General features: G+C 44.0%; 1 protein-coding gene across 1 annotated transcript in view; it reads right to left on the bottom strand.

The window, feature by feature from the left end:
- The window catches only part of LOC115130802 (pituitary homeobox 2-like), a 58135-nt gene extending 35698 nt beyond the window's left edge, over positions 1-22437 (bottom strand). Inside the window, exon 1 of the mRNA XM_065019759.1 lies at positions 22359-22437. The gene's annotated coding sequence lies outside the window, so the exon portion shown is untranslated. The remainder of the gene's footprint in view (positions 1-22358) is intronic.
- Positions 22438-27000: the final 4563 nt, after the last annotated feature.

Here is a 27000-nt window from a genome sequence, read left to right as displayed (position 1 = left end):
CCAGACGGCGCAATTGTCTTTTTAAATTTTTTGTTGACGAATAGCCAGGGGCACAGTCCAACGCTCCAATTTACAAATGAAGCATTTGTGTTTAGTGAATCCGCCAGATCAGAGGCAGGGGATGCCAGTGATGTTCTCTTGATAAGTGTATGAATTGGACCATTTTCCTGTCAAAATGTAACGAGTACTTTTGGGTGTCAGGGAAAATGTATGGATTAAAAAATTTCATAATTTTCTGTAGGAATGTAGTGAAGTAAAAGTAGGCAAAAATGTAATTAGCAAAGTAAAGTACAGATTCCCCCAAAAACAACTTAATGTCACAAACATCGTCAGGGAAATGACCGGACCAAGGTGCAGCGGCGTGAGCGTACATGTTCCTTTAATGTCATAAATGTCGCCAACCCAACCCAACCCAACCCAACCCAACCCAACCCAACCCAACCCAACCCAACCCAACCCAACCCAACCCAACCCAACCCAACCCAACCCAACCCAACCCAACCCAACCCAACCCAACCCAACCATGAAGCTTACTAGGGCTATACAGGCCACTAGCAAAGACAACTACCCACAACTAAGGTGGTAGAACAGGCTGCCTAAGTATGATTACCAATCAGAGACAATGATAGACAGCTGTCCCTGATTGAGAACCATACCTGGCCAAAACATAGAAACAGAAAACATAGAAATAAAGAAACTAGAATGCCCACCCTAGTCACACCCTGGTCTAACCAAAATAGAGAATAACAGCCTCTCTATGGCCAGGGTGTGACACTTAAGTAGTACTTTAAAGTATTTTTACTTATGTACTTTACACCACTGGTCAGAGGCCCTGTGAAATTTAGAAAATTGTGTATGCTTTAAATGCCAGGATGTTATACTTGTTTTGGTTAGTATAATCTAGTAGAATTCACTGCATGCTATGCAGAATGAGAATTGTCCTTTCAGACCCTCGTGTGTTTGACAACAACTGGTAATCACAGCAATGGCCCATTAGATGACTCCTTCTCAGTATGGGGGAGCCAAGTATGTTGATATTTGTTCCTTACTGCAGACATTTTTCCTAAACAGTACGCTCTAAATAGTATAATTAGTAAACAGTATTTTGTTTTAGTAAGTAGTAGGCAAGATAGATCTAGGACACGGCCAATGTGTGCCTAAGATACATTATCACACCTTTGGGGGGGGGGAGGGGGGCATTGTTGCAGATGACCCTGATACAGTGAAAAATGAGTACTGGTCATGGAATAGAGTGAATCATCTCTATTAACAGTTATTGTGGCACCATAAATGGCCTTGTCTGTAGCCATTCAAACTCCATGTGTGAGGTGAGTTCCATAGTGTGCTTACAGAAGGGTGCTATAGGGGCAGGACCATGATCCTAGCAGAAAGAAGTGACTATCCTCTAGTGAGTTCAAGGCCCTGCAGAGCACCACAGTCTTAACCTCCTTTATGGTGCTTATGGGTACAACACCGGGCCTCAAGTTCAAATACCGCCAGTTCACTCAACTTCAAGAGTCTTTAGGGGAAGGAAATCCATCAACTTCTATATGACTCCATGACGGTACCGTGACAATTGAGAGCCGAGACAGTTTATAGTTACACTCAGTTACCATCACTTACTAAATTTAAACAAAACCAACAACAAGGAGGACTATTTCTAACATTAAAGACAAAGGGAGGAACAAGCTAGATTAAGATGCTCTCTGAACAATTTCCCAGTTAACCAAATAGAAAATGGCAGCCGTATCTCCTGACACCCAATTAAGTTTTCATCCAATTACAGCAGCACACAACACACACACACACACACAACACACAGATCCCCCAAGTTTTTCAACCCAAGGATCTAAAGAAAATGACATCTGGAAATCTGAGCAGGCACATCGTTCAACAAGACAAACTGAATGGGGGTCATAAGTACAGTTCCCCCTGTGTTGATGTGGGGGAACGTAGAAACATTGCAGGAACACTGCAGTGCAGCAGCAAGCAGGCAGGAGTTGGCACCGAAGGTGGAACCCACCGCCCACCGCTTCAGAAGGTCACAATTGGGCATTTTTTTCCCCCTCGACTCTCGACATGGTGTGAATGGAGTGGAGCACTCTGGGTCGCCTTTCAGCTCTGCAGCCCAGGGCCAACAGCTTCCTGCTGACCCACTCCGTCACGGCTCCAGAGCTCCAGAGGCTGCAGCCATGCAACTCACAGTGGGGCAGAACAGTGTACAGAAGTGGAGATGGCTGAGGCTTGCACCTGTTCACCTCAGCCAAACATCAAAACCTTCGTTGTCCTCCCTCCCATTGTCCCTTCCTCCATTGCTCACACCCAAGTTTCCTCAAAGTGTTCTACAAAGTTATGAACCACCATTAAAATAGATCAGGGGTAGGCAACCTTGTTCTTGGAGTGCCACAGGTACTGCAGGATTTTATTCCTGAGCTAATTGACCAGGGATTGCCTAAATTCAACACAGCTGGTCTTCTAGGTCGTTTAAATCAAAAATATGAAGCTGCCTACCCCTGAAATGGATGGCGACAGACTGGGCTGTACCTGTTTAGATCTGTGATTGGAGTAATGGAAGCATATCCCTGAATCACAAGGCTCCCTACTTTGCATGGCGTATTCCAATGCCATTAGGAATCCTCACCCAGTTACATGACAGTGTGATCGCATCACTTAATGAGTGAAGTGCCATCTTCCTGCTCGGTTTGGATAAACAATTCCGCCCAAGTAGGGACATGATGGAGTGGAGACACGTCTTCCGTATTGGTTAGCACAAGGCACAATTATGATGTGCTTTGCAAAATCACCTTATTAAGTTCCCCCATTTTTGTGTATTTTGGATGTTTCAAGGATTACCAGGTCATATTCTAAGGAGTGTCGCTCTAATTCTAGTTGAGCCTACGAGAGCTAAATCTGAATGTGCACTTGGGATGAATATGCATCCTGTAAAGTATAGGCAGCACATATCATCTCACGCCATATAACCATGGAGACCCAAGCGTTAATCTGAGCAACAAACAGCGACTGTTGAAAGGGGGCACGGTTTGGAATGAATGGTTAAGCCTCTTTCCTAACAATTGCAATGACGCACAAATGGAAATAACATCAGAAAATCCACACCAATGGATTATTTATTGTGTCCCTATGCAGATGCCTCGCCACCAGGTGATGAAAGCCGAAGGAGATGGAGGAGATGTGAGTATATCACCTGGGACTTTGATATATCACTATCGAGACCAGTGAACTGGAAAAGACAGGATTGAATATGGTATCTGCTCCTACTAAGTCCCTACTAATTCAATAACATTATGCTTATGATTTATTAGGCATCATCCGATTTAGCATAAACACATTTGCATGGTAAAATTCCAAGCTGTGGCACATATACTCCCAGGTGAATGAAGCTCCAGAGTTTCAAAATGGTTTGCTTGTGCTAGGAATGTGTAGACCAGACCTGGCGTCAAATTACATTTTCAATCTTTTTAATACGAAGCTAAGGCTTGATTGGGCTTGCCTGGCACAGTGGAATCAATGGAATAGCCCTGATAGTCAACGCCCATTGTCCTGGCACTCCAGGAAGGCTCAAGCAAAGGCTGACAGTATATGAACGATTTATCTGTAACATGTATGAACATAAACAATGAAACGGCCTATAATACGCCCACATATTCATTGAATGACTGAACCAACTTTTCAGTGCCTTTGTTATGGCCTGTGTAGTCTCTAAGATTGCAGTAGTCTCCCTACATGAGTAGCTCCAATGTTGAGTTTATTTTGAGTGTCATCCGTACCCTTCTAGTTCGGGGGATGATGATGTCTGTTGGATGAGTGCTGGGGTCTGCCGTTGTACCACTCCCACTCGCCCCTGTACCATTACTAACCTCGTTATCAAGGAATGTGTTTAAGTTCCTACCCATTTCCTTTAGTTCTCCCACTCTGCTATCACTTGCTGGCAGGGCACGAGTGCTAGCTATCTCTTTATAAAGCGTTCAGGGGGAAATTAATAAACGAATCAAATGGAAATGGATTCCTCTAATCTTTTTTTAATGTGTACTCTTGTCCCTCCTCTTATAGTTGTCAAGTTGTAAAAGGTACACGGAATGAGTTTCAGAGAGGCACATTTAATGGCCAGACCATCTTCTCTCCTGGAATCCATTAAGAAGTATATTAACCCCCCGAATGTCGGTCTGAGATCCTTGTGAATTTGAAACCCCAGAAGTGAGTGATTGTTTCATTGTAAATGGGGCATGAAAGTTCTTCTTTAACTTTAGTTTTTGGTCTTGTCATGCTTGATTACAATTCTCCAGAGACGCTTTTCCTTTGTTGTAGGTTGCTCCTTGTGACTTGCAGCACCCTATGTTCTATTAAGGCAGTCAAACAAAACATATGCTACATGACCAAAAGTTTGTGGACACCTGCTTGTCGAACATCTCATTCCAAAATCATGGGCATTCATGGAGTTGGTCCCCACTTTGCTGCTATAACAGCCTCCACTCTTATGGAAAAGGCTTTTCACTAGGAACATTGCTGAGGGGACTTGTTTCCATTCAGCCACAAGAGCATTAGTGAGGTCGGGCACTGATGTTGGGCGATTAGTCCTATTTCACAGTCGGTGTTCCAATTCATCCCAAAGGTGTTTGATGGTGTTGAGGTCAGGGCTCTGTGCAAGCCAGTCAAGTTCTTCCACACTGATCTCGGCAAACCATGTCTCTATGGACCTCGCTTTGTGCACAGGGGCATTGTCATGCTGAAGCAGGAAAGAGCCTTCCCCAAAGTTGGACAGCACAGAATTGTCTAGAATGTCATTGTATGTTGTAGCGTTAAGATTTCCCTTCACTGGATTTCCCTTCACAATAACAGCACTTGCAGTTGATCGGGGAAGCTCTAACAGGGCAGAAATTTGACAAAATGACTTGTTGGAAAGGTGGCATCCTATGACAGTGCCACATTGAAAGTCACTGGGCTCTTCAGTACGGGCCAATCTACTGCCAATGTTTATCTATGGCGATTACATGGCTGTGTGCTCAATTTAATACACCTGTCAGCAAATGGGTGTGGCTGAAATAGGCGAATCCACTCATTTGAAGGGGTGTCCACATACATTTGGCCATGTAGTGTATCACAATCACCAGGAAAAATATAATCCGATCACTTCCAATTGTATCCTGGTTGATGTGTCAATTTCTATTTGTTGCTAGTCACAAAAAAAGAGGTCTAGTCTTTCCTTGAACAGTCACAGGAGGCTCCGTGTCAACATGGGATGTGTGTTGTGACAGGGGGATGGCTGTGTGCACAAACACAGGGCTAGTTTTTCTGGGGAGGTAACTAAAGCTGGCGTGGTGTTGACACCTCCAGCTGTCTCCAGGGTGGAATAAAGATCTGACACCAGCAACAGTATAGAGCTACAGACACCAGCTGGGCCTGGAGCCAGAGGAACAAGGAACTGTCTGTCTGTCTTCTCTCCCGTTATTCTCTCCTCTCTCCCTTCCTCCCTCCTCTCCTTTCTTTCTCTTTGGTTCTTCTCTCTTATCCCCTGCTCCTGTCTCACCTACCCTATCCCCTGCTCCTGCCTCACCTACCCTATCCCCTGCTCCTGCCTCACCTACCCTATCCCATGTTCCTGTATCACCTACCCTATCCCCTGCTCCTGTATCACCTACCCTATCCCCTGTTCCTGTATCACCTACCCTATCCCCTGTTCCTGTATCACCTACCCTATCCCCTGTTCCTGTATCACTTACCCTATCCCCTGTTCCTGTATCACCTACCCTATCCCCTGTTCCTGTATCACTTACCCTATCCCCTGCTCCTGTATCACTTACCCTATCCCCTGCTCCTGTATCACCTACCCTATCCCCTGCTCCTGTATCACCTACCCTATCCCCTGTTCCTGTATCACCTACCCTATCCCCTGCTCCTGTATCACTTACCCTATCCCCTGCTCCTGTATCACTTACCCTATCCCCTGTTCCTGTATCACCTACCCTATCCCCTGCTCCTGTATCACTTACCCTATCCCCTGTTCCTGTATCACCTATCACTTACCCTATCCCCTGTTCCTGTATCACCTACCCTATCCCCTGTTCCTGTATCCCCTGCTCCTGTATCACCCCCTATCCCCTGTTCCTGTATCACTTACCCTATCCCCTGTTCCTGTATCACCTACCCTATCCCCTGTTCCTGTATCACTTACCCTATCCCCTGTTCCTGTATCACTGTATCACCTACCCTATCCCCTGTTCCTGTATCACTTACCCTATCCCCTATCCCCTGTTCCTGTATCACTTACCCTATCCCCTGTTCCTGTATCCTGTTCCTGTATCACCTACCCTATCCCCTGTTCCTGTATCACTTACCCTATCCCCTGTTCCTGTATCACTTACCCTATCCCCTGTTCCTGCATCACCTACCCTATCCCCTGTTCCTGTATCCTACCCCTGTTCCTGTACCCTATCCCCTGCTCCTGTATCACTTACCCTATCCCCCTGTTCCTGTATCACCTACCCTATCCCCTGCTCCTGTATCACTTACCCTATCCCCTGTTCCTGTATCACCTACCCTATCCCCTGTTCCTGTATCACTTACCCTATCCCCTGCTCCTGTATCACTTACCCTATCCCCTGTTCCTGTATCACCTACCCTATCCCCTGTTCCTGTATCACCTACCCTATCCCCTGCTCCTGTATCACTTACCCTATCCCCTGTTCCTGTATCACCTACCCTAGCCCCTGCTCCTGTATCACTTACCCTATCCCCTGTTCCTGTATCACCTACCCTATCCCCTGTTCCTGTATCACTTACCCCCTATCCCCTGTTCCTGTATCACCTACCCTATCCCCTGTTCTGTTCCTGTATCACTTACCCTATCCCCTGCTCCTGTATCACTTACCCTATCCCCCCCTGTTCCTGTATCACCTACCCTATCCCCTGCTCCTGTATCACCTACCCTATCCCCTGTTCCTGTATCACCTACCCTATCCCCTGCTCCTGTATCACTTACCCTATCCCCTGCTCCTGTATCACTTACCCTATCCCCTGTTCCTGTATCACCTACCCTATCCCCTGCTCCTGTATCACTTACCCTATCCCCTGTTCCTGTATCACCTACCCTATCCCCTGTTCCTGTATCACTTACCCTATCCCCTGTTCCTGTATCACCTACCCTATCCCCTGTTCCTGTATCACTTACCCTATCCCCTGCTCCTGTATCACCTACCCTATCCCCTGTTCCTGTATCACTTACCCTATCCCCTGTTCCTGTATCACCTACCCTATCCCCTGTTCCTGTATCACTTACCCTATCCCCTGCTCCTGTATCACTTACCCTATCCCCTGTTCCTGTATCACCTACCCTATCCCCTGCTCCTGTATCACCTACCCTATCCCCTGTTCCTGTCTCACCTCCCGTATCCCCTGCTCCTGTCGTACCTCCTCCAAACTGCCTCTCTACTCTCCTCTGCTATTTTGTCGCCTCCTTCCCTCTGTGTTTTTCTTCAGCCTCTGCTTTCAAGTCCCTCTTCTCCTCCTCAACTCCTCCAATTCTCCAGTTCTCAAGAGACACTCACAGACTCTGCCAACTTTTACTTCCCTCCTCTAACATTGCTATCAGTGACACGGTAGCTTTTTACTCCAGTGATGACTTCATTCCACTACTCCCTTGGCCAATGTGACAGACTGAGAACTTAACCAGGGTATGAGGAATAGTAATACTATCTTAATGCTATAGGCAGGCCTCTGCCAGTAGTGTTATGGAAGCATGATATAATGCTGATAAGACATTTAAGTGTTACAAAACGGCAACCATGGGAGATATACCTACTACACCCTCAGAACAAATGTATTCAAGCTATGTTCATTTTGGTTTGTTTATCAGCAGTAATTGTTCCTTGGTAGTTGTGACAAAATGCATAATTCCACTAGGACTGCAATCGTATACACAGCATACTGTTGCAGAAAAGTACAGCATCACTCATACGTACTGTTTATATTTTTTGCAACCTCTTCAGAAATGACTATTCCTTCAGCCTAAACCCATTTTGATACTGAAGAGTAGAACAATACAATTTTAATTAATATAATATACGGACCCTCGACCTCCAAATCGATCCTGCTCCAGAGTACAGGCCTCGGTGTAACGCTCATTCCTTTCACGATAAACGCGAATCCGACCATCACCCCCGGTGAGACAAAACCGCGACTCGTCAGTGAAGAGCACTTTTTGCCAGTCCTGTCTGGTCCAGCAATGGTAGGTTTGTGCCGATAGGCGACGTTGTTGCCGGTGATGTCTGGTGTCTTTGCCTTACAACAGGCCTATAAGCCCTCAGTCCAGCCTTTCTCAGCCAATTGCGGACAGTCTGAGCACTGATGGAGGGATTGTGCGTTCCTGGTGTAACTAGGGCAGTTGTTGTTGCCATTCTGTATCTGTCCCGCAGTTGTGATGTTTGGATGTACCGATCCTGTGTAGGTCTTGTTACACGTGGTCTGCCACTGAGAGGAAGATCAGCTGTCTGTCCTGTCTCCCTGTAGCGCTGTCTTAGGCTTCTCACAGTACTGACATTGCAATTTATTGCACTGGCCACATCTGCAGTCCTCATGCCTCCTTGCAGCATGCCTAAGGCACGTTCACGCAGATGAGCAGGGACCCTGGGCATCTTTCTTTTGGTGTTTTTCAGAGTTAGTAGAAAGGCCTAAGTTTTCATAACCGTGACCTTTTTAACTGCCTACCCTCTATAAGCTGTTAGTGTCTTAACGACCGTTCCACAGGTGCATGTTCATTAATTGTTTATGGTTCATTGAACAAGCATGGGAAACAGTGTTTAAACCCTTTACAATGAAGATCTGTGAAGTTATTTGGATTTCTACTAATTATCTTTGAAAGAGAGGGTCCTGAAAAAGGGACGTTTCTTTTTTTATTTGTTGAGTTTATATACAACTATATTTCTAAGTTACATTTCATGCTTGTGTAAGAAAAAAAGGTTCAATGTATAACCTTCAATGCAGACGTGAAATGCTTTGTGCATTCTTTTCCCGCAGCCGAAAGCTGCCAAAGTAAACTGGTAGAACACTGACATGTAAACATTTCAGACAGAACAAAAATGATCCTGTAGCTTTTGCCGCCTGTAAGATAGTGGCTAACAGCAAAAAGAGCAACCGTTTGACACTGAAGAAAAAACTGTCAGCAAGAGCTCATTCAGTAACATTCATTTACAATTGGGCAGCGGCCTTAGGCACTGCATCTCAGTGTAAGAGGCAACACTACAGTCCCTGGTTTGAATCCAGGCTGAATCACATCCGGCCGTGATTGGGAGTCCCATAGGGCGGCGCACAATTGGCCCACCGTCGTCTGGGTTTGGTCGGGGTAAGCCGTCATTGTAAATAAGAATTTGTTTTTAACTGACTTGCCTAGTTAAATAAAGGTTAAAAAAAATAAAAAGCTATACTGCATGAGTATAGCCAAGAATCAGAAAGAAGGAAAATACACATGCGCAGACACACAGGTACAAAAGACAATAACAGCATGTTTGTTTCTAATTGATGCCTCTCTTTAGTCAATGAGATGTAATTCATTATTGTGTACTTCAAGCATCACTGTCCCAGCAAATACATTGTCAACCATATAGTTCATTCAACCAAAATCACAAAAAGATCAAGTTGAGGCTTGAACAGAAACACATTACTAGTGGTGGAAAATGTACACATTTGCCATACTTGAGTAAAAGTAAAGATACCTTAATAGAAATGACTCAAGTAAAAGTGAAAGTCACCCAGTAAAATAATACTTGAGTAAAAGTCTAAAAGTATTTGGTTTTAAATATACTGAAGTATGAAAAGTAAACGTACAAACCATTTCAAATTCTTTATATTAAGCAAACCAGACGGTACCATTTTCTTGTTCAGAAATAATTTACAAACGAAGCATGTGTGTTTAGTGAGTCTGCCAGATCAGTGGCAGTAGGGATGACCAGGGATGTTCTCTTGATAAGTGTGTGAATGTCAAAATGTAACGAGTACTTTTGGGTGTCAGGGAAAATGTATGGAGTAAAAAAGTACATTCTTTTCTATAGGAATGTAGTGAAGTCAAATTAAAAGTTGGCAAAATATATAAATAGTAATGTACAAATACCCCACAAAACTACTTAAGTAGTACTTTAAAGTATTTTTACTTAAGTACTTTACCCACTGCACATTACACAGGTAGAAGGGTGTCATAAGTACCACATCATATGACATCACATGAGCAGAAATTTACACAGAGACTTTCACAGTGATGTGGCCCATGGGACCCAGTCAGTTTGCTGCGGGAGCAAGACCCGAAACTATAAAAGATCATTGTTATTTTACGAAGTTTCATTGAGAAAGTCACCAACCCAGTTTTGCTGGAATACAAATCAACCCAGAAAAGTCTAGACATGCAAGGAAAAGGGCAACATTTGCATTTTCTCTCCACTGCAGCACAGAATAGTCCAATTCATTAGCTGTCTTTTGTGGTCACCGAAACCACATATAAGAAACATCCGATCTACGAACAGAGCTTTCCACTCCATGAAGTTATCCCTCAGCTCTCTCGCTCTCTTTACTCTACTCTCTGAAAGGTTTCATTATACATATAAAGGCTGAATAACTTTAATGATAAAAGTCAATAAACTTCAATTGAGGGGGTACTTTTACATTTCTTCTGCAGTAAAAGAGAAGGGCATGGCTTTGGTGAAGGCTCCAGTGATTCTGTAAGGGTGCAGAAGGGGAAGGGATTGCCTTCAGATGTCATTTGTAAGGAAAAGGCTGATGCTGTGGTCACCGAATGCAGACGAAAATAACTAGTAACAGAGAGAAAAAAGGAAAAGAATGATAATAGACTGACGTGTTTCACAATAAAATGTTGTGGTCACACAGAAGCAGGAAATTCCCAGTTTTTCCCTAAATGTTTTCCTTTCCCTAGGCTTACACACTTTTTATGGGCCCCATATCCTGCTCTATCACTGGTTGAGAACTCTGTGTCATGGTATGTATGGGGACTGACATAGGTGGAATTCCTTGCTTGAGGCAGGGTCTACAGTCAATCACGGACTACAAGAAGAAACCCAGCCCAGTCACGGACCAGGATGTCTTGCTCCCAGGCAGACTAAATAACTTTTTTGCCCGCTTTGAGACAATACAGTGCCACTGACACGGCCTGCAACGAAAACATGCGGTCTCTCCTTCACTGCAGCCGAGGTGAGTAAGACATTTAAACGTGTTAACCCTCGCAAGGCTGCAGGCCCAGACGGCATCCCCAGCCGCGCCCTCAGAGCATGCGCAGACCAGCTGGCCGGTGTGTTTACGGACATATTCAATCAATCCCTATACCAGTCTGCTGTTCCCACATGCTTCAAGAGGGCCACCATTGTTCCTGTTCCCAAGAAAGCTAAGGTAACTGAGCTAAACGACTACCGCCCCGTAGCACTCACTTCCGTCATCATGAAGTGCTTTGAGAGACTAGTCAAGGACCATATCACCTCCACCCTACCTGACACCCTAGACCCACCCTAGACCTGACACCCTAGTTCCTCGGCATACACATCACAGACAAACTGAATTGGTCCACTCACACTGACAGCGTCGTGAAGAAGGCGCAGCAGCGCCTCTTCAACCTCAGGAGGCTGAAGAAATTCGGCTTGTCACCAAAAGCACTCACAAACTTCTACAGATGCACAATCGAGAGCATCCTGGCGGGCTGTATCACCGCCTGGTACGGCAACTGCTCCGCCCTCAACCGTAAGGCTCTCCAGAGGGTAGTGAGGTCTGCACAACGCATCACCGGGGGCAAACTACCTGCCCTCCAGGACACCTACACCACCCGATGTTACAGGAAGGCCATAAAGATCATCAAGGACATCAACCACCCGAACCACTGCCTGTTCACCCCGCTATCATCCAGAAGGCGAGGTCAGTACAGGTGCATCAAAGCTGGGACTGAGAGACTGAAAAACAGCTTCTATCTCAAGGCTATCAGACTGTTAAACAGCCACCATTGAGTGGCTGCTGCCAACACACTGTCATTGACACTGACCCAACTCCAGCCACTTTAATAATGGGAATTGATGGGAAATGATGTAAATATATCACTAGCCACTTTAAACAATGCTACCTTATATAATGTTACTTACCCTACATTATTCATCTCATATGCATACGTATATACTGTACTCTACATCATCGACTGCATCCTTATGTAATACATGTATCACTAGCCACTTTAACTATGCCACTTTGTTTACTTTGTCTACATACTCATCTCATATGTATATACTGTACTCGATACCATCTACTGTATGCTGCTCTGTACCATCACTCACTCATATATCCTTATGTACATATTCTTTATCCCCTTACACTGTGTATAAGACAGTAGTTTTAGAATTGTTAGTTAGATTACTTGTTGATTATCACTGCATTGCCGGAACTAGAAGCACAAGCATTTCGCTACACTCGCATTAACATCTGCTAACCATGTGTATGTGACAAATAAAATTTGATTTGATTTGATTTGCTTCTCTGATAAACACGAGTTGGATCCGTGTAGCTGGATCGCATCGTAACCTCGCCAATATCCCAGCATGCTGTTGGTCTTTCTAAGAGCAAAGGGTCTATGAAAGCCCCTGCGGCAGTGCTGCCAGACACCACCCAATACGACGCCCTCTGGCCATGAAGTCACTACCTTGTTGACAGTGGACGGAAGATTGTGTAAAATAATTTCAGAACCTTTTGACCTGCTTGGGTTTTATAAGAATTAGGGAGAAGATCATTTTCATTTAAACCTTTTGGTGACGAGAAAGATGGGCCGCGGGCCAACGTTGGTGACTGATGGAGAGGGCTGTCTCTTCAGCTACCTCCTAGCCCAGGGAGAGAGCGGCCCAGAGAGGTAGAAACTAAATATAGAAGGCTATTTTTCACCAGGGGTGGGTGGATTACTACAAAGTGAAACATTGTACAATGTCCAGTGGGGTAACACTATGGCAACAACACATTATGACATGTGCATTCATTCAGCATTTATTGTCTTGTAAGGAAACTGCATTTGAAAGTACCATGATTTAGCATGTTACAATAGACTTGATTTACCATGTTACAATAGACCCGTTTTTGTTGATGTTGTGACCATTTCTTTTTGTTGTTGTTTTACTACAGGACGTCACAAACTAGACAAAACAAAAACAAAATGCTCACTATAAGAATATTCTGCCTCACATCCACAGGCAACTTGTATGGCGTTGTGTGGGCGAGCGGTTTGCTGATGTCAACATTGTGAACAGAGCACCCCGTGGTGGTGGTGGGATTATGGTATTGGCACACATAAACTACGGACAACAAACACAATTGCATTGTGTCGATGACAATTTGAATGCACAGAGATACCGTGGTGAGATCCTGAGGCCCATTGTCATGCCATTCATCCACCTCCATCACCTCATGTTTCAGTATGATAAACAGCCCCATGTCGCAAGGATCTGTACACAATTCCTGAAAGCTGAACATTTCCCAGTTCTTCCCTGGTCTCCATACTCACCAGACATGTCACCCATTGAGCATTTTTGGGATGCTCTGGATTGATGTGTACGACAGCGTGTTCCAGTTCCCGCCAAAGTCCAGCAACTTTTCACAGTCATTGGAGAGGAGTGGAACAACGTTCCACAGGCCACAATCAACAGCCTGATCAAGATGTGTCGCGCTTTATGAGGCAAATGGTGGTCACACCAGATACTGACTTGTTTTCTGATCCACGCAACAACCTTTTTTTTTTTAAAGATATCTGTGACCAACAGATGCATTTCTGTATTCCCAGTCATGTGAAATCCATAGATTAGGGCCTAATAAATGTATTTCAATTGACGGATTTCCTTATATGAACTGTCACTCAGTAAAACCTTTGAAATGGTTGCGTGTTCCATTTATATTTTGATCCAGTATAGTAAAGATTTGACAAAATGGACAACAGACACAACAAAGTCGACGGTTCACTGGACCTAAGTTTGACAAACTTGGAGAAATACTCCAGCATAACCCAACCAATGCATCCACAAAGCAAAACTCAAAACATATGGGTGATGCACTTCCTGAAATTCCATTATGTAGATGACTATTTCATTATTCATTAACCGCACCATCTGTGGCAGAACACAACTAAGTAGAAAAATAAAAACAAAGTGCATATTGAGTCTGAATTGGAAGCTACTGCAACAAAGAGTGTGGCATGCTGTTTTGAAAGGAGGTCTGCACTCCTCCTGGGGTATTTTGTTGTCAGCTGGGTTTGTGTTCTTTGGAGAGCGGCCCAACAACCAGATGTTTCTCTTTGAGCAACTGAAACTGATATCTCATAAAGCAGGGCAATTCTTCAAACCCACCCCGACTGCGCCACTCAACACCCACATAGTGTTTCATTTATATACGTGGAATGAATATGGACTTTGAGGTAATATTCTCCAGCAAAATTTAATGGGTGCTAGAGTGGCATCTTTAAACTTGCTAAAAATGATCTTTCCAAGGCAAAACTCTGTGTGGGAGCATTTGGTTTCCGAGAGAAAAAAATGCAAAAAACAATCAATATGATTTTAAATCGAGCAACATGTCATTAATTCCTGTCCTTTGTTTGGTGAGCAAACACGAAAACACATTTCGGGGAGGATTTCCCCCTTTCCGTTCTCATATTGCCTTGGTGTTTTCCTCCTCTGCAATAGTAAATTAGCACCGGGGCTAGATGAGGTTTGATAATGATAATGAAATGATAATTTCCACAGTGATGCGCAGAGACAGCAAAGATCAATACCCAATGAAAAGAGGTGAAATTAAAAGACAGCAAGAATAATGTATTGCTAGATGAGTTTGGATTGTTAAGCTTTTGGAACTTCTCACTTACGCTATTCAATGCCCTCATGGTATGTTTGCATCCTTTCAACACTGGATGAATTTATGGATGCTATTGCGTAGACAATCTCACTGAAATAAAGCGTGCCCAGGTTCTATAAATATTGTCACAGTCAAAAATACCCCTGCCATTCCAGGAAGTCTTTTCACTTGTTAAATCACCAAGCGCATCGGACAAAACTATCGGGACAGAGGGGAATACTATAAAGTATAATAGAGCTTCTCTCTCTTACACCAGATCATATGACACATAATACAGCATTGTTGAATACTCATTTCTGATTGCCTAGAAGGGTATTTTAGGGTGGACATTACATTCATATATACGGGACAGTTGGAAACAATATAGGACACCTCTGTTGTAGTTCCAGCAGTAAATTACTTTTTACCGTTTTAAAAACTATGGATTCATTTATCAAAATGAAAATATCTTTGAACATTTTTTCTTTAGCAACCGTGGGATAAACACCCCTGCTCTGTACATTATCTTGCAACTATTGAACCCCGCGGACCACCATTTGAACTCTGTGGACACCCATGTCGTCCATTATTTCAAAGATAATATGCAGAGTGTCTGTGTTTATCCCTTACACATCCCAATGACAAAAGAGTCAAAGGTCACAACAGATGCCAGCACCCCTCTTGAGACACAAGGAAAAAACTAAAATGCCAATAGTGACCATTTGCCTCATGGGGACCTTTTTGAATTGTCCGTATAGATCACAAAAAATGTGTGCCATTGATATCCCTGAAGCAATGTTGCACAAGTGGCTCTTATTTGCTTGTTGATTGGGCAAGGTTTCATTTCTCCAACAAATCTTGTCATGGCACTATGACAGAGACGTTCCCAGGGCATTAAAACATGCCCTGACAGAACTAACTTATAGCTTTTCTAATGGATCAATCCATATGTGCGTCACAATAAATAAAGGAGGCCTTCATTTGAATATGTGGCAGAGTTATTTTTGCTACAAATGTATGTACGTCTCTGATTTCAGCACCATTCCATACACATCACAACAAAGACATTTATTTCTGAAAACAGGTTTTTCTTTTTTTAGGACCTAGCTAATTTGCAGAAGGGGCATTACCTACATAATGGAGGAAAGTAAGCATGTGTGCAGCATGTGTGGGGTGAGATGGCTTACATCATGAAAGTTCCTGGTTGTTTGAACTGACCCAAGTATTTTCATAGGGATGCTTATGGTCTTGAAATTTAGCTCCCTGTCGTAATCCTTTGCATTGTTCTGTTAGTGGGGAGCTATGTCAGACACGTCACTGGATATAGGACGGCTAGAATATAGAGGGGAGGACGCCGGGAGTCAAGTGCAGTCCAAGTTCGCCTCGTGCCATTGTGTCAACGACCAGAAATGAAGAATCACCAAACAACTGGAATCGCAGGGGTCAGGGGTCATGGTTTCGGGTGTCTCTTCAGCTCAACAATAACCAATCAATGTCAAGAAACAGAGCACAACTGAGACTAGCACAGCAGGGGGATGTTCAGTTTGTTGGCTTTGGAAGTGGTGGATAACAACTTGTACATGGTTGTTTAAGCTCCTGAGACTTATTAATGTGGCTACACAATACAATTTGTCAGCATTTCCCAATTTCCTCGGCTGTTGTTTCCCCTTTGAGTGACAGAGAATCCCTCGACGTGATCTGGATACAAGGCAGTATTTTCAAGCGCTCTCTCTCTCTCTCTCTCTCTCTCAATCAATGTTGAAGATTGTCCAAATTTTATTTTAGAAATGTGATGTGCAGACAAATGTTTGTGTTGTTTATGGTACACAGGTACTTAATTAAGCTGTGTCCATGAGTACTATCACAATGTATTGTTGTTGACATGGTCACATTGCCACTTCCACTTTTTATCATTGTTTCCCAACAAAGGGCCAAAGGGTTAAATCACACATGTTGACGGCCGCTTGTAAAATCGACACACATTCTCAAGAGGTGTTCTCATATCGACATTCCCCGTTTTGTTTGTCAGTCGAAAGGGGTGTGTGGCGGTCTGGGAAATTAATTAACTCTGTAACAGGGTATCAAAGGGGGAAACCCAATATCTATGCAGGCTACAGTGGGGAACCTCACCTGTTTAGGCAGATAATGGGGGTGGTGGGGTTCTCTGTCCATAGTGTGCTTGATAGGGTTTCCATATTACCACTGCCTCCACTCTAACCCTACCAGACCAAAGCATCACAGGTGGGTCTCAAATGGCCGTCCTAGCCCCACGCCGGAACGACAGGTGGGCGAGTGCTTTTTCTTTTCTTTACGATGTCTGCCCTCTCCGTCTGTAACATTTGGGGAACGCAACATGAGATGTCAGAAATGCCAGCTGTAAAGAGGAGGCTAATGGAGGCGAACTTGGGGGAACTGTATACCTGAACTGTTAAGTTTGTGGTTCTGGTCATTGTGACGTGACGTGGTTGGGCATTTATTAGGGAACAGAGAAAAGCTATTGGTTTGAATAAAGTGTGAGGCATAACAGAAAAACAGAAAAATAGATATCTACTTTTAAAAAAAATCTGTGATCCAGTGTGGTCAGCCAAACACCAGCCACGCCACCTTGTTTGGAAAAGAGCAAGCTCTCGTCAGTTCTCGGTTCTTGACTCAACAACCACTGTTCGACCTAAAAAGCATAGACAAACTCAGTAGCCTAATAATAATTGATAATTGGACAAATATGTGAGAAGGCTCTGTCATAACAAGGCATTTTCTACATAAAGCCCTGAGTCAATCTTCAAAGTCTACTGGGCCTAAATTAGAGCTGATTTTGAAATTGCTTTTGCAAGGCTTGGATGTAAAATTGGTTTCAGCAAGTAGGAATCTGGTCAAAGTAATGATTCATGACGGTGAAAGTGACAGAAACCAGACATCACAGACAGAGAAGTTGATGAAAGACCAAAAATTATCATGTCATCATTACTCACATGCAGTAAAACGATATAGACCAGTATTCTCAGAATGAACAAAATCTCTCCTTTAAAACCGTTGCGGTAGACAGTACTGTATCATTTAACTGAGGTATGCTTGAGTTCCGACAACTGTGTTGAATCGTACTCAAGTTCCCTTATTAATGCAAACCGTAGGATTGCTGAAGCAAGGGGAGAATAAAATGGAGAAGCCTAGTAAGTGGTAGCTGCAGTATTTGTCAGCTAAAGGGTTGGTACGTTACGCCATGGCCTCAAGACACGTGCAGGCAGCCAAAAGGCAGAAGGTACTGAACGCTTAAATGAACAGCCAAAGCCAGGTAAAGCCCCATCCAAACCACTTGGAAAATAACACTTGTGCGTTTCTACTCCCAAGTTGGGGAAAGTCCAAATGACCAGGGAACTAAGCATCTCCAAACCTACCTTAGGCCTCTTACTACTTGACTTCTTATTTTTTTATTTGACCTTTATTTAACTAGGCAAGTCGGTTAAGAACAAATTCTTATTCTCAATGATGGCCTAGGAACAGTGGGTTAACTGCCTTGTTCAGGGGCAGAACCACAGATTTTTACCTTGTCAGCTCGAGGATTCGATCTTGCAACCTTTCCATTACAACACTCTAAACACTAGGCTACCTGCCGCCCCCACCCCAGACTTTAGGTCTGGTGTAATTACAAGACAACATTATGCCCATTTAGTGGCAATACAAATGACAAAATAAATACATGTATTTTTGGGGTGTTTATATTTCAAATGAGTCCCCCTTTTCATCCTACTTGATTCTGGTGTATGGAATGCTAAGAAACCACAGCGTCAAGATTTATTTTCATTTTTTGATATGTCGAATTCTATTCATTCCAGTTGAGGCTCCTTGAGGAATCCTTTAACAAACTGGCCACCACAGTTTTTCCATTACATTTCAAAACATTTCCATAGCACCACATTTTACGTCCCATTGAACTACTGCCAAATGTTACAGGTTTATCATATACCGCCCTATATGTTAACCAAATAACCATACAAAAATTGTCATTATTCTCGCTGCTCAAGAAGCCAGCATATAGTTAGATCAAAGTTCCATCTCAAGTGGAATCTGATCCCGTCCCATCTATCTTTAGATCTCCTTGCTAACTACCTGCTATTCTGGACTTGACTGGAGATTAGCACATTTTCCTTCTTGGAACAGAGTACAAGTAGATTTGGCAATGGGTGAACATCCATCCTTTTATTTAGAAGCTTTAAGTCCTCTCCGTCTTCGAACTGGATGTGCGCCTTCTATTTCTGGAGAATAGAGGCAATGGGCTTCTAAAGAGTACAGCGTGTTGATCAGGACCTATTAATAATGGTCCCCAGGGGGTCTTTGTGTGTGTGAGTGGGTGTCTGCATGGTTGTAGGGATAGTGTGTGTGTGTGTGTGTGTGTGTGTGTGTGAGAGAGTGTATTGTCAGCAAGTGAAACTGTGTGTGTGAGTGTAGACTGTAAGAGAGCTCCCAGGTCCTTGGCTGTAGACTCTATAAGAGAGGTCCCAGCTCCTTGGCTGTAGACTCTGTAAGAGAGGTCCCAGCTCCTTGGCTGTAGACTCTGTAAGAGAGGTCCCAGCTCCTTGGCAGTAGACTCTATAAGAGATGTCCCAGCTCCTTGGCTGTAGACTCTGTAAGAGAGGTCCCAGCTCCTTGGCTGTAGACTCTGTAAGAGAGGTCCCAGCTCCTTGGCTGTAGACTCTGTAAGAGAGGTCCCAGCTCCTTGGCTGTAGACTCTGTAAGAGAGGTCCCAGGTCCTTGGCTGTAGACTCTGTAAGAGAGGTCCCAGCTCCTTGGCTGTAGACTCTGTAAGAGAGGTCCCAGCTCCTTGGCTGTAGACTCTGTTTAGACATTCACGGGGCAGCATATGGGACAGACAGCTGGTGGGGCTCAGGACTCTGAAGGTTATGATCACAGTGCTCCCCTCCCGCCCCACCATACACACATACACGGACATACTGTACACACACACACACACACACACACACACACACACACACACACACACACACACACACACACACACACACACACACTTGTGCACACACACATATACAGACATGTAGAGAGTTTCACACACACACACACACACACACACACACACACACTCAGACCCCCCTAGACAGGTGGGCCATGGTTCTGGTTTCACCACCACCTTTATTCAATATAAACTCACTCCGCTAGAGGAAGGGCACGCACAAAACCCAGGGACTTCCTGCAAGAACTCTTCTCGAGTCTGGACCTGCGAGAGGCTGAACCATCTGTCCGTCAACAGGCTCTCACTCTCTCCTATTCTCCCTGACTTTTCCGGTCCCCACCTCCCCTACTCCCTTCCTCCTCCTCTCTCTTTCTTCCTCCCCCCTCCGTCCGTCTCCCTCCCTATCACGCCAGCTGTGGTCTAGCACAAAAACAGATTTTTGGAGCGTTAACCATGATGTTCTTCCTACCCGGCGGCCGGATTTCATTTGCAGAGCACAGGGGGGCAATATCTAGGGTAATTCCTGGGGTTTAGTGTCACTGATCTTCTCACAGCTCACCTCGGGAGAGAAATTAAAGCCCAGATAAGGCCATCTCTGCTTCCATCTCCGTCTTCCTTAGGCTGACCAGGACCATTCCTCACAGCACTGTGCTGTCAGGGCTGTCTGAGATGACACTATGGTACTGCTGTCCTACTGCATGTCCACCCTCCACTGGCATTGTAATAGGTGTGTTCTAATCTCTGACCCATAGCATTTACATACACACAACACTTCGATTATGCATTCACACACACCTGAATGTTCGACATTAAAGGCAATAAAATAAAAGGTTTAGTGCGTACTAACGGAATAACGGATCTCAGCTATACTCGAGCACCCTTACCGGATCAAATGTAATCGACGCTGACCAAATATCATTCAGTGTCATGTTTGATTTAGTTGTTATAAAGGTGTGTGTGTCCTTTAGTTAATGACACTCAAACATAAGGAATTGTTATTTTAACATATTGCAAGGACTTAAGGTTTGAGGTGATGGCTACTTACATGTGGATTTGCAGTCTCTTGTTTGTTGGGTAAAGGCCATGCAGGGAAAGCAATAAAAAAGACCAATGATTTTAGTAGAATTTTTCTCCCTTTCAAGCAGCAAACGGCTTGCCTAGTATTTAATGAAAACCTTGTCAACCAGACTTTTTAGGACTCTGGTAAATGTCATCTAGTGGAAATGGGACTTCATAAGAATCCTAATTTAATTTAAAAGCTGTTAAACTCGACAGCATCGCCTTCAAAAGGGGGGAGAGGACATATTTCTCCTGATTGTATCAATGTGATGAAACATAAATGAAATGTCAGAAGATTTATTAATTTTTCTAAATTCAATCAAAATATGGCAGTGCGGAGCACTTCGAATATTGAACTGAGTATTAAAATGAAAAATGATGTTCTATTCCCCGGCGCAGGCATATACTAGCTTTAACTTGGTGGTCCTGCCAATGACATTGGTTGTCATCGCTCAAGTAGTGTGTCTGAGCTGTGCGGTGGGAGCAATTAAAACAGGAGGCCTTGTTAACCATGTGCTGTGGCTTAACACAGTGGAAAATAAAGTTACAGAATAGTGCCCAGTCATGTGCTTTATGGCCTTCTCTAAACACCATACAGGCAGCCAAGTGAATACACACACCACACACACTCACTTTACATCTCTATATAGTAGAGATCATTCCAACGGATTAAGGCTTCCACATCACACACACACGCACGCACGCGCACACGCACGCACACACGCACACGCATGCACACACACGCGCACACCATTCCGCAAAAGCACTCGACCAACACAGCCCTGCATGTCGGGGGGCTTCAGAGTGTGAATCCAAGTTTGACTAAACCAACCATTGGCTTGCTGATTAAATGGTTCAATTATCCTAACTTTTTCTCATACTAATTTCAATCTTTTTACGCCTGGCACAGAAAAAATAAATACTTGACAGCATCAACAAGCATGCCTGTCGGTTGGTTTGACATTATAACAGCGAGCGCCTCAATGTGTTTTCAATGTGAAGGAGATACGAGGGTCTGTTTTGTGACATGCTTCCCTTTGAAATGATGTGCCAGCCTGAGGAAAACATAAACAAATGTTTACCACCAAGCACGTTCAAGTTCCCTCTGGAAAAAGCCACAGCTTCACATGAGAACCATTACTGGGAGGGAGGACTCTGAAAACCTATTTTTGGAATTAAAACTTTCAAACCAGATCAATTCTCTAATTGGCTCCTTTCACAACATTTGCATATTGAGTTAGATTGAGGAGGTTGATTGGCTGTGGTGTCTTGAGACTGAGGTGTTCGGTGTTCGGTGGGTGGTACAAAGACACAAACACACACACACACACACACATACATACACACACACACACACAGTGCATGTTGGAAAGCTGCTGAAGATAAAAGCCTCTCTAGGAGAACAGAGACCGTGTTGACATACGAGGCAAAACAAACAGTCTGACTTCTAAGCTTTGACATGCCGGGTGACTGGGACCTCAGTTTCTCAGCTTTGTCATGCCGAGTGACTGGGACCTCAGTTTCTCATGCCGAGTGACTGGAACCTCGGTTTCTCAGCTTTGTCATGCCCGGGTGACTGGGACCTCAGTTTCTCAGCTTTGACATGCCGGGTGACTGGGACCTCAGTTTCTCAGCTTTGACATGCCGGGTGACTGGGACCTCAGTTTCTCAGCTTTGACATGCCGGGTGACTGGGACCTCAGTTTCTCAGCTTTGACATGCCGGGTGACTGGGACCTCAGTTTCTCAGCTTTGACATGCCGGGTGACTGGGACCTCAGTTTCTCAGCTTTGTCATGCCCGGGTGACTGGGACCTCAGTTTCTCAGCTTTGACATGCCGGGTGACTGGGACCTCAGTTTCTCAGCTTTGTCATGCCGGGTGACTGGGACCTCAGTTTCTCATGCCGGGTGGCTGGGACCTCAGTTTCTCATCTTTGACATGCCGGGTGGCTGGGACCTCAGTTTCTCAGCTTTGACATGCCGGGTGACTGGTACCTCAGTTTCTCAGCTTTGTCATGCCGGGTGACTGGGACCTCAGTTTCTCATGCTGGGTGGCTGGGACCTCAGTTTCTCATCTTTGATATGCCGGGTGACCGGGACCTCAGTTTCTCATGCCGGGTGGAGAGAAAGAGAGCGAAAGAGAGAGAGATTGCAATTAATTTAGTAGGCCTCATATTGTTTGGTAAATAATTGGCACAATTTAACACACTGACACACACACACAAACACACACAAACACACACTTTGTTTTCCTGAAATGGCAGGACTTTTTGGAATGTAAAAATGTTTGACCATTAAAAACCCTGGTTTTCCTAACAGCTAACCCTAATACTAACCCTTAAAGTGGAACTGACAGCGTTTTAACAACTTTGCGGATATGAAACAAACAGACAATAATAATATCAATCAAAAATATCAAATTCCCCATTGATGCTACAACACCAGCTTTATAAGAGGTCTTAAAAATAGGTTCTGTTTGACTCAACATTCCATGACGTACATTAAAGCAAAAAACAAGGAGCCTACTGTTAGCTAGATAGGTAGCTGCTGGGAGGATGTCATGTCATTGCAGGACTGGGTGAGTGACTGACTTTTCCCTCTCACATCGTTTTTCGGTGGCTATACACAGCTAGAGATGCAGGTGCTATTTGGTTAGCTAGCAAGAACTTGAATGACTGTTATCCAGTTAGGATGTCTACTCGGATTTCAGAGCGCTCTCATCTGAGTGTGCCTGGGGGCAGAATAACTGATACATTTGCAACACTCACTCGATATGACAGTGTCAGTAAACATAGTCAAAAAAGGTAATAGTTATTCACGACCACTCTAGATAACAAGTAAACAGCCTAACCAACTCTGCTACGGGGAGTAAAATGGTCAGAGTGAGGTGTTCTCTCATTAGTGTCTGGAAGTAGCTAGCTAGCCAACTTTAGCAGTTAACTTGGGTGCTTGGTTGGGACAAGAATTAATGCATTGGCAGGCAAGCTGCAGAAGGACAAGTAGGCTTCAATTCCCCATTATTTATCAGTGCAATTTTGATGGGCAACTGGCTGAAAAGGTTTGAGAGGTTTTATGTAATGTTCCTTCGTTAAATATTAGCTCATCTCTTGCTCTGGCTAGCGTTAGTTTTTGATCTTGTTGTTGTGCATCACTGAGGGAGAGAGAGCCTACCCTTTCATGGTTGTTTGATCGATAGGACTGTAAAGTTCCCAAATGTTAAAGGACTCCTGTAGTATTTACATATTTGCAGAAATCCGTTCAGGAATATTTTGTCACTTTTGGCGAATGTTGAAACTTCCTGTAAACACACAGTCAAGTTCAAAGTGAATGTTGGCAGGCCAAATGGCTTGTTTGCATGAAGGCCTACTGTAACTCTGATTGGCTATGGCACATCGGTCTGCATAGACTTCGGTTTTGGACGAGACAGATGTTTTTATTAGGTTTTATTTAATTAAGTGTCTATTAATTGTCCAAACGCACGGCCGCTTTCCCACTCTATATATATATATATATATATATATATATAGAATTTTTACAAATGCCTTAGTATATGTAATTCCGAAACGTTCTAAGAATTTATGAAAACGTGAAACTGACCATATATATACTTTTTTTTAAAGTGTCATATTCTCCTGGGGGTGTATATGAACAGATGATTTTAATAAGATTTCATGTTGCCAAATTGCTGTCAGTTCCACTTTAACCTAACCTAACCCTAATGTTAATCCCCAAAACCCCAAACCTAACCGTAAACTTAACCCAAAACATAACCCTAACCCTAAACCTAACATAAACCCTAACTCTAAACCTATCCCTATCCCTAACCTTAACCCCAAAACCCTATATCTAACCCTTAAGCTTAAAATAGAATTTTAATAAAATCTGGACCTGAAAAAGTGAAATGTTAGGACTTTGGGGTCCTTATAATGTAGGAAATCACACACACACACACACACACACACACACACACACACACACACACACACACACACACACACACACACACACACACACACACACACACACACACACACACACACACACAGAGAGAGTAGTGCACTCTCAACAGCTCACCTTTACAATAGCGAGCACAGCTAACTCCCCATTACAACCGCATCATAAAGAGACACAATAACTCCCCCTTTTCACCCCTCAGTACGAGAGTCCTCACTTTTGCTGACAAGTCGCGACAACACAGACGTCGACGGCACCACTCAACGTTTTCCTCCTGTCTTTTTCTCCTGTCTATTCCTCCCGTCTTTCCCTCCCCTCTTGTCCTCTTGCCCTCCTCCTGTCTTTTCCTCCTGTCTTTCCTCCTGTCCCGTATAGTGTCTTTCCTCCTGTTGATCTCCCTTTTGAACCGCTGCCATGTTAAGGAAACCCAATCTATTGTTTGAAGTGAACAGACAGATTTCCTTCTAGAGATTGTCAAATACTTTGTTTAAACAGTGTGGTGCTTTGTTGAACCTATCCTAGGTGTGACTTAATAAAGATGAAGACTATAAGGTGCTGGTTGAGAATGCAAACCACATGCACAAATACGGCGCGGTGCTCAACGTGAGTGTGTGAGAGAAAACAGTAATCACATCGGTTTCCTGTGACAAACAATAACATTTGTTTTAAACCGCCGGCATTCTTCTCAGAGCGACTCTGTAGCTCCCGTGGTAATATATCCCAGACTGTCTAGGTCCCTGAGTACTGGGAACTAGCTAGCTTCATAGGCTACTTCTAGGGTCAGTAGGACGTCAGATTGGGAAGCTATACGCTAAAAGGGGTTTATTTGAGAGAATTGATTTCATCACAGAATGAATACCAAACGTACAATAGACTGTGCTCATGGCCAAAGTATACAGTGATATAGTGGACAGAAACGTAGTAATGATCTATGAAAAATGATTTTCGTCAGGATATAGATGCTATCTCAGATGTAGCATTAGCAACAAGTAAACCACTCTTAGACATAAAAATATCTCTCCTCGACATTGTGATCAGTTGCTGTATATAGGCCTATGTACATACACACACAAAAAAACATTTCAAATCATTCCTCCCTCTATTTAATCAATGATGCCACCCGCAACCCACTTGGCTCCGTTTAACCTTGATCAAGAGGAAGCTAACAGGGTGTCTCGTCCCTTAACGTATAGGGGCACTGTGGCGATGATAGATCACACTGTTTTCATCAGAAACCCATCGGGCTCTGCTTGCCTCAACTTTGGGGTTTCTGACCTAAGAGTTTCCCCCCTGTCGGGGTGATTTTACTTGGACAAATTTCTCCTCCTACTGGGGCCTCTTTACTGCAAGGGGATCCATGTCAGACACTCATCTGCCTCCCATTACACTTCCCAAATAGAAAACCTACACGGTGGATGTGTTAATGGATGAAAATGCAGCGCAGGAACATTGAGTGCCGGACTGTTAAAGAGCAACTCCCCCCGAGCCCCTTAAACTGCTGGTGCAGTCAAACCTCCGTCCTTAACCTTGCTACAATCCTACTAGCCATCTTATGGGTGTTCTTCACAGCTCGGTACATGGTGCTACCAGCAGTTATGTCACAGGACTAGCAGACAAGGCCTACACATTTACAATAAGTGAGTCACATATTGGGAACTTTCCATTGAATTTACATGACTTGATTCATTTGAGTTTTCCTTACAACTTTTTGTTGTTGATGGTGTAAAACCCTGTCCACTACTTACACTATGCCACTATTTTCACGCAATGAAAATATGGCACCAGATGGCAGAGTTAGCGATAAGGTATGAGGATCTACGTCTATTGTAACATCGACTCTGTTTGGTGTACAGTAGACCTAGTCTTCCAACCCCAGCCTTTGTCCTCACATTATTAGAATGTTGGTCCCATGTTACTTTACAGAACCTCTAACACCCTGAAAGACCCCAGATTAGATCAGATTAGTTATCGGAAACAAGCGGAGGTGGGTTACCTTTCGCTAGCTGTCAGTGGTGGCGGGTGCAGGGTGTAGTGTCAGTGTGGGCAAGTGTCTCTGATGGCAACAGAGAAGGCTGGATGTTTGATACTGTCGACTGGTATGATGGGTGCCACTGTAATCCCACAGGGGATCATTCTTGACCCCAACACTTAAATATAGAAAACTCCT

This window comes from Oncorhynchus nerka, linkage group LG6, assembly GCF_034236695.1.
Source record: "Oncorhynchus nerka isolate Pitt River linkage group LG6, Oner_Uvic_2.0, whole genome shotgun sequence".
NCBI classification, from domain to species: Eukaryota; Metazoa; Chordata; class Actinopteri; order Salmoniformes; family Salmonidae; genus Oncorhynchus; species Oncorhynchus nerka.
This window is presented reverse-complemented; position numbering and strand designations above follow the sequence as displayed.